A 9,023-nucleotide genomic window follows, 5' to 3' on the forward strand; every position below is an offset into this window, starting at 1 on the left:
GAACTGTTCGCCAATCTCAAATTCGAGCTGTTTTGGGCGGTGATCGAGCCGTTCGGCGAACACGAACAATTTGAAAAAAATTCGGCTGTTCGAGGTTATGTTCGATAACTGTTCATGCACAAAAATCATAACTGGATTTTTTCTCAGTAATGATGACAATTAATGTTAATACGCAGTTTGAGAGTACAGCGGGGTGGGGGAGGGGCAGGGGATGGATCTCTGCATTAATAATGAAGATCTCCATTTTTTTTTCTCTTTCCCAAATTTACAGTGGGGAGGTGCAATCTATCAGCCTATCAGCAGCGCACACACGGAGCGAAGTGCTTATTTTCACACAAGCAAGGGCATGTGTCATTGGCAGTGTATGTCACAAGTCCTTGCCCTATAAGACCCAGCCAATTTCCCCGTCGCCACCATTTTCTCACTGCTGCAGCTGCGTGTTAGACGGCACCGCTGTTGCTGTGTGTGCTATAACTTGTTAATTTCAAGCCAATTTTCGCACAAATCTACAGATAGCTTGGGAATAGTTGGGATTGCAGTCCTTTTAAGGACTAGGTTACAGCATTTCCTACGACTTTTAACAGGCAGGTCTGAGCTCTTAAATAGATAGGTTGGGAGTAAAGACTAATTGTAATTGCAGTCCTTTTCAGGACTAAGTTACATCAGTTCCTATCAGTTTTTGACAGGCAGGTTTGTGCCAGTGCTGTGCAAGTTTTTTTCACAGCATTTGGCTAAATCTAGCAAAGCTAATCCTTTTTGGCCTATTGCAGAGTGTGTTAGTCAGTGGAGTAGCCTATCTGTGTTGCAAGCTACACCACCTGTGTATAGAATACCAATTTTTTTACTGCACCTAGTGAAGTAAAACCTTTTGGGCATAGCATCATTCTATTAGTCCATCTATACTGACCTCCATCAGGTTGCAAATTGAATATAATTTTTTTCTGCATCTAGCTCTGAAAAAATATTTGGGCTTCTAGCAGTGTGTGGGATTTGTTCTATTAGTCCATCTATACTGACCTCCACCAGGATGCAAATTGAATATAATTTTTTTCTGCATCTAGCTCTGAAAAAATATTTGGGCTTCTAGCAGTGTGTGGGACTTGGTCTATTAGTCCATCTGTACTGACCTCCATCAGGTTGCAAATTCAATATAATTTTTTTATGCATCTAGCTCTGAAAAAATATTAGGGCTTCTAGCAGTGTGTGGGACTTGGTCTATTAGTCCATCTATACTGACCTCCATCAGGTTGCAAATTAAAAATAATTTTTATCTGCATCTAGCTCTGAAAAAATATTTGGGCTTCTAGCAGTGTGTGGGACTTGGTCTATTAGTCCATCTATACTGACCTCCATCAGGTTGCAAATTAAAAATAATTTTTATCTGCATCTAGCTCTGAAAAAATATTTGGGCTTCTAGCAGTGTGTGGGACTTGGTCTATTGGTCCATCTATACTGACCTCCATCAGGTTGCAAATTAAAAATAATTTTTATCTGCATCTAGCTCTGAAAAAATATTTGGGCTTCTAGCAGTGTGTGGGATTTGTTCTATTAGTCCATCTATACTGACCTCCACCAGGTTGCAAATTGAATATAATTTTTTTCTGCATCTAGCTCTGAAAAAATATTTGGGCTTCTAGCAGTGTGTGGGACTTGGTCTATTAGTCCATCTATACTGACCTCCATCAGGTTGCAAATTCAATATAATTTTTTTATGCATCTAGCTCTGAAAAAATATTAGGGCTTCTAGCAGTGTGTGGGACTTGGTCTATTAGTCCATCTATACTGACCTCCATCAGGTTGCAAATTAAAAATAATTTTTATCTGCATCTAGCTCTGAAAAAATATTTGGGCTTCTAGCAGTGTGTGGGACTTGGTCTATTAGTCCATCTATACTGACCTCCATCAGGTTGCAATTAAAAATAATTTTTATCTGCATCTAGCTCTGAAAAAATATTTGGGCTTCTAGCAGTGTGTGGGACTTGGTCTATTGGTCCATCTATACTGACCTCCATCAGGTTGCAAATTAAAAATAATTTTTATCTGCATCTAGCTCTGAAAAAATATTTGGCTTCTAGCAGTGTGTGGGACTTGATCTATTAGTCCATCTATACTGACCTCCATCAGGTTGCAAATTAAAAATATTTTTTATCTGCATCTAGCTCTGAAAAAATATTTGGGCTTCTAGCAGTGTGTGGGACTTGGTCTATTAGTCCATCTATACTGACCTCCATCAGGTTGCAAATTAAAAATAATTTTTATCTGCATTTAGCTCTGAAAAAATATTTGGGCTTCTAGCAGTGTGTGGGACTTGGTCTATTAGTCAATCTATACTGACCTCCATCAGGTTGCAAATGAAAAATAATTTTTATCTGCATCTAGCTCTGAAAAAATATTTGGGCTTCTAGCAGTGTGTGGGACTTGGTCTGTTAGTCCATCTATACTGACCTCCACCAGGTTGCAAATTGAATATATTTTTTTCTGCATCTAGCTCTGAAAAAATATTTGGGCTTCTAGCAGTGTGTTGGACTTGTTCTATTAGTCCATCTATACTGACCTCCATCAGGTTGCAAATTGAATATAATTTTTTTCTGCATCTAGCTCTGAAAAAATATTTGGGCTTCTAGCAGTGTGTGGGACTTGGTCTATTAGTCCATCTATACTGACCTCCATCAGGTTGCAAATGAAAAATAATTTTTATCTGCATCTAGCTCTGAAAAAATATTTGGGCTTCTAGCAGTGTGTGGGACTTGGTCTATTAGTCCATCTATACTGACCTCCACCAGGTTGCAAATTGAATATAATTTTTTTCTGCATCTAGCTCTGAAAAAATATTTGGGCTTCTAGCAGTGTGTGGGACTTGAACTATTAGTCCATCTATACTGACCTCCATCAGGTTGCAAATTAAAAATAATTTTTATCTGCATCTAGCTCTGAAAAAATATTTGGGCTTCTAGCAGTGTGTGGGACTTGTTCTATTAGTCAATCTATACTGACCTCCATCAGGTTGCAAATTGAATATAATTTTTTTCTGCATCTAGCTCTGAAAAAATATTTGGGCTTCTAGCAGTGTGTGGGACTTGGTCTATTAGTCCATCTATACTGACCCCCATCAGGTTGCGAATTGATTATAATTTTTTTCTGCATCCAACCCAGCCAAAAATTTTGGCCTAATACCACAGTTTGGGCACTCAGCTCTGCTCGGTTCCCATCCATTGTTTTTTTGTGCAAACAACTCCATAGTTGTGAGTTAGTTAACCACCAAAATGAGTGGAAAAAGGCCTGCTGCTGGTGGAAAGGGGAATAGGCATGTTGGGAAAGGGAAAAAAGGTTGTGTCCGTGGGGTAGGTGTTAAAGCAACAGTAATATCAGCAGAAGAAAGACCATCTTCCAGCCAAACTAAAATGTCTACTTCTTTTAGCGGACAATGTGATAAGATCCCTTTCTTATGGCCACGTCAATAGCTACAAATTCCAAATGAGGCACAAAAACAGCAGGTGCTTCAACGGACATCAAGTGCTCCTTTTAGTGGACTCTCCTCCACATCAACTTCAACATCACAAATACGCCAGTCCTCAGAGGTGTCACCCCAATAGATATGGCTTCCTCACAGCTCCCAAATCTCTGAGTATGAGGTAGAACAGATGGTTGAGTCTGCAGAGCTGTTTACTCATACTATAGCCTGGGAATCAGAGGTCGGCTCCAGCGCTTCTGTGAATCCAGGCGAGTAAATGATCTGCACTGATGCCCAGAATCTTTATGAGTCGGATCCAGGACCAGACGCAAAAAGGTTCTGACCATAATGTAGACCCTCATTCCCAAACTGTAACTCCTGTTGGTGGAGACAATGAGGAAGACGATGATGAGACTCAAATACCTGATTGGAGCGACAACTTTAGTTTTTTGTCAGGGCAGGAACTGGTTGGCTCTGAGGACAACTGGTGTGATAACACACAGGGTGATGATGATGAGGTTGGAGATCCCACTTACTGTCAACCCACAGTCAGCCAAGAGATGAGGTCAGCAGAGGAGGTGGAGGAGAATACTAGTGACGATGAGGTCAGGTTGCGCCTTCCTGGACAGAGACGTAGTACTGGAAGCACGTCAACAACAGCATCCTCAAACACAACTCTGCCTCTCACCACAAATCGTGGTGGCTCTTCAGGTCGTATGGGTGCTAAGCCTTGCATAGCCTGGGCATTTTTTCAGATCGATAAAGATGACCCAACTCGTGTTTTCTGTAACATTTGTCAGCAAAAGCTAAGTAGAGGCCAAAAACTACATAATTTGAGTACTTCATGCATGAACCGGCACATTGACATGAAGCATAAGTTGCAGTGGGAACCTCACTGTGCTACAATGCGGCCTAGCCAGCCGGGCCAACCACCGTCTGCCACATCTTGTGCATCCGTGGCCTCTTCATCCTATGTGACTGGGGGGACAGCAGTCACACCTGTTTTGGGACGCAGACCTGCCTCATCTTTACCCGCAACAGCCAGCGTGATTGGCAGGTCATCATTTTCTTTGGAGGTGGTAAGACCAGCTGGTGTTGAGCGCTGTCCGACATCAATAGCACCACCTTTAGATCAAGGCAACCTAACATGTCCGCCTGCATCTTCCTCACAGACCGGCAGTTTGCCGGGGACACCATTATCAACCCCATCTAAGCACAACAGCCAGCCCTCGGTCCCTCAGATGTGGACAAGTAAAATACCATTTCCTCCTAGCCATGAGAAAGCTAGGAGGTTGAATTTCACCATCTGCAAGCTCTTGGCTACAGAAATGCTGCCTTTCCGCCTGGTGGACACAGAGGATTTTCGATACCTTATGTCCGTCGCAGTGCCCCAGTACCAGATGCCCAGTCGGCACTACTTCTCAAAGAAAGGTGTGCCTGCGCTCCACCAGCATGTCGCACACAACATCACCGCTTCTTTGAGAAACTCTGTGTGTGACAGGGTGCATTTCACAACAGACACTTGGACGAGTAGGCATGGACAGGGGCGTTACATGTCGCTGACTGGGCACTGGGTAACTATGGTGACAGCAGGACAAGGGGCTGCTGTCTAAGTCTTGCCGTCCCCATGAGTTGTGCGTCAATCCTCTTTATCTCAAAGTTCCTCCACTGCTTCTGCCTCCTCAACCTCCTCTCGGTCCTCCACCTGCACCCAAAGCCTGTCTGGTCATGCCACAAGCTTTCTAACTGCGCAGAAGGGATCCTGCACACCTACTTACTATGCTGGCAGTAGGGCTCAACGTCTTCAGGCGGTTTTTACTTTGAAATGTCTGGGAAATGTGAGTCACACAGCTGAGGAGTTGTGGTCAGCTCTGGAGAACCAATTTAATGAATGGTTGTCTCCACTGGACCTGAAACCAGGGAAGGCCGTGTGCGACAATGCTGCAATCCTGGGTGCGGCCCTTCGCCGGGGCAATGTCACACACGTGCCTTTTATGTCTCACGTGTTGAACCTGGTTGTCCAGCAATTTTTAGCCCACTATCCCAGACTAGATGGCCTTCTGCAGAGGGCACGGTCGCTGTGTGCTCACTTCCGCCGTTCGCATACCGCAGCTCAGCGACTTACATCTCTACAGAAGTCGTTGGGGCTGCCACTTCACCGGCTAAAATGCGATGTGCCTACCCGGTGGAATTCAACTCTGCACATGTTTCAACGACTGTGTCAGCACCGACAAGCCCTGGTGCAATACGTTCTGATGTATAGCCTGGGCCAACGAGATCCAGAGGTGGGGCAAATCACGCTGGAGGAGTGGTCTCAGATCAGGGACCTATGCACCCTTCTGCACAGTTTTGAAATGGCGACGAAGATGTTTAGTGCTGACGATGCAATTATCAGCATGACTATTCCAGTGATTTACATGCTGGAGCACATGTTAAACAGAATTCAGAGTCAGGTGGTGGCACAAGAGGAGGTGGAGGAAGTAGAGGAGGAGGAGTTGTATGCAGAAGGGCTAACATCTGCAAGGTCCAGACGGTCGGCAGCACCAAGGCGGCAGGCATGTGAGGGTGGGGGAGATGGTTTTTCCAGGGTGCATGGTAGCAGCTAAAACTGGTGAGGAAGGTGCAGGAGCCCAGGAAGAAGTGGAGGACGAACTGATGGAAGACTCATCAGATGAGGGAGACCTTGATCATATTTCTGTTGTGCGAGGTTGGGGGAAGAGGACAGAGGAAGGAAGCATGATTGTTACCTCGCCACCAACACAACAGGGACTTGGTGCTCCTGGATGCGCAAGACACATGAGTGCCTTCTTGCTGCACTACCTGCAACATGACCCTCGAATTGTGAGAATTAAAAAATAATCCTGACTACTGGGTTGCCACACTGTTAGATCCCCGGTACAAAAGTAAATTTGCAGAAATTATTCCTGCCATAGAAAGGGATGCACGCATGCAGGAGTATCAGCAGAGACTGTTGCAGAATCTTACATGTGCTTTTCCACAAAACAGGAGTGGTGCACGTAGTGAATCTCACAGTTCCAACTTGCCAAGCATGGGACCGTCGAGTGTTCAGCACTCAAACTGTAACAGAAACACAGTATCTGCTGGTAACATCAATTTTGCGGAATCATTTCACCACTTTTTTTGCCCATCCTTTGCAAGGCCACAGGAGACAAGAAGTCTGACACATAGTCAATGCCTAGAGACGATGGTACAGGAGTATCTCCAAGTAAACACTGAAGCCATGACTAAGTCACTGGACCCTTGCTCTTTTTGGGCTTCCAATCTGGATAAATGGCCGGAGCTAGCCACTTACGCCTTGGAGATCTTGTCATGCCCTGCAGCCAGCATTCTGTCTGAAAGTGTGTTCAGCGCTGCTGGTGGTGTGCTGACAGATAAGCGCACGCGGTTCTCCACTGATAATGTAGACAGACTAACGTTCATAAAGATGAACAAATCATGGATCCAAAATGACTTTTCCACCCCTGTGTCATCCTGGGGAGAGTAAAAGCTTGATGATTGGTTAAAATCACCTCACCAACCATTTTAAGCTTTCAAATTACTAATCATGTTTATCTGTATCTTGGCTGGAAAATAATTTGGGCTTTGTAGCAGTGTGTAGTACTGATTCTATTAGGCCATCTATACTAAGCTCCACCAGATTTATAATTACTAATCATGTTTATCTGTATCTTGGCTGGAAAATAATTTGGGCTTTGTAGCAGTGTGCAGTACTGATTCTATTAGGCCATCTATACTAAGCTCCACCAGATTTAAAATTAATAATAATTTTTAGCTGCATATAGCCCGGAAAATAATTTTGGGGCTCCGAGATGCGCAAGACACATAAGTGCCTTCTTGCTGCACTACCTGCAACATGACCCTCAGATTGTCAGAATTCGAAGTAATCCTGACTATTGGGTTGCCACACTCTTAGATCCCCCACACTCTTCGATCAACCTTTTCATTTTAATAAAGACCAAAAAAATCGTCATTTTTGAAATTATAATCATTAGCAGGTTATCAGGTTATTAGAAACTGAAATCAGTTTTCAACTCAAAACTTTATTCTAGTTGATGTTACATTTGCACATAGGACCCCTTGTTCGAAAGGAGCCTCTGAACTCTCTCGTCCATTGAATTTGTCAGGTTTTGGATGGTTTCTGCTTCAATTGTTTTGCATGAGGACAGAATACCTGCCCAGAGCTGTTGCTTAGATGTGAACTGCCTCCCGCCATCATAGACACTCCTTTTGATGATGCTCCAGAGGTTCTGAAAGGGGTAGAGGTCAGGGGAGCATGGGGGTCACACCATAAGTTTGTCCCCTTTTATGCCCATATCAGCCAGAGATGCAGATGTGTTATGTGCAGCATGAGATGGTGCATTATCATGCATGAAAATGATCTTGCTGTGGAATACACGGTTCTTCTTCTTGAACCATGGCAGGAAGTGCTGTTTGAGAAACTCCACATACATTATGGAGTTCATCTTTACCCCTTCAGGGATCCTAAAGGGGCCGACAATCTCTCTCCCCATGATTCCAGCCCAAAACATTACTCCACCTCCTCCTTGTTGGCGCTGTAGCCGTGTTTGCGTGGGGTGGCCATCAACCAGCCATCCTCCACTCCATCCATCTGGACCATCGAGCGTTGCATGGCACTCATCGGTGAACAAAACAGTTTTGAAATCAGTCTTCATGTATTGTTTGGCCCATTGGAGCCGTTTCTGCTTGTGTGCAGTGGATAGAGGAGGTCGACAGGATGGTGTACACACAGCTGCAAACCTCTGAAGGACCCTGCATCTTGTTGTTCGGGGGACGTTGGAGGCACCAGCAGCTTCAAAAACTTGTCTGCTGCTATGACAAGGCTTTTTTGCCGCTGCTCTTTTAACCTGACGTAATTGCCTGTAGGAAAGAGTCCTCAATTTTCCCTTATCAGCATGCACTCGTGTGTACTGTGAATCAGCTACATACTTCTTGATTGTGCGATGATCAGGATGAAGTGTCTTGGCAATGTTGATTGTAGTCATGCCTTGACCTAAACACTCCACAATTTTTTGCTTCTCAGCAGCCGACATATCCTTTTTCTTTCCCATTTTGGCAGAAAATGTAGGCTGCTTAATAATGTGGGACAGCCTTCTTAAGTAGTCTTGCCTTGCATTGGACACACCTGCCAAACTAATTAGCACAGGTGTCTGCAATTGCTTACAGTGATATAAAGAGCCCTGACACACATCACCATCAATGAGTTTAACTGACAAACAAACAAATTCTTCCCTTATCACTCCTAAACACTTTTTGCATAATAATTTGGAACACAGTGTACATGTGCTTTTCCACAAAACACCAGTGGTTCACGTAGTGAATCTTACAGTTCTAACTTGCCCACTGTGGTCTGTATGGAGTTGTTCAATAAAGGGCCCAAAATTAAGATAACATAGACGGGAGAGGTGTCTATGAATAGGAATTCCTAAGTATTTGATACCCTGTGAGGGCCAGGCAAAGGGAAAGTTGGACTGGATGGAATCCTGTATGGATTTGGGGAGGGAGACATCAAGGGCCTCAGACTTCGCTGCAT

This window comes from Phyllobates terribilis, unplaced genomic scaffold, assembly GCF_046119375.1.
Source record: "Phyllobates terribilis strain yellow unplaced genomic scaffold, ASM4611937v1 Scaffold_3__8_contigs__length_932513732, whole genome shotgun sequence".
Taxonomy (NCBI): Eukaryota; Metazoa; Chordata; class Amphibia; order Anura; family Dendrobatidae; genus Phyllobates; species Phyllobates terribilis.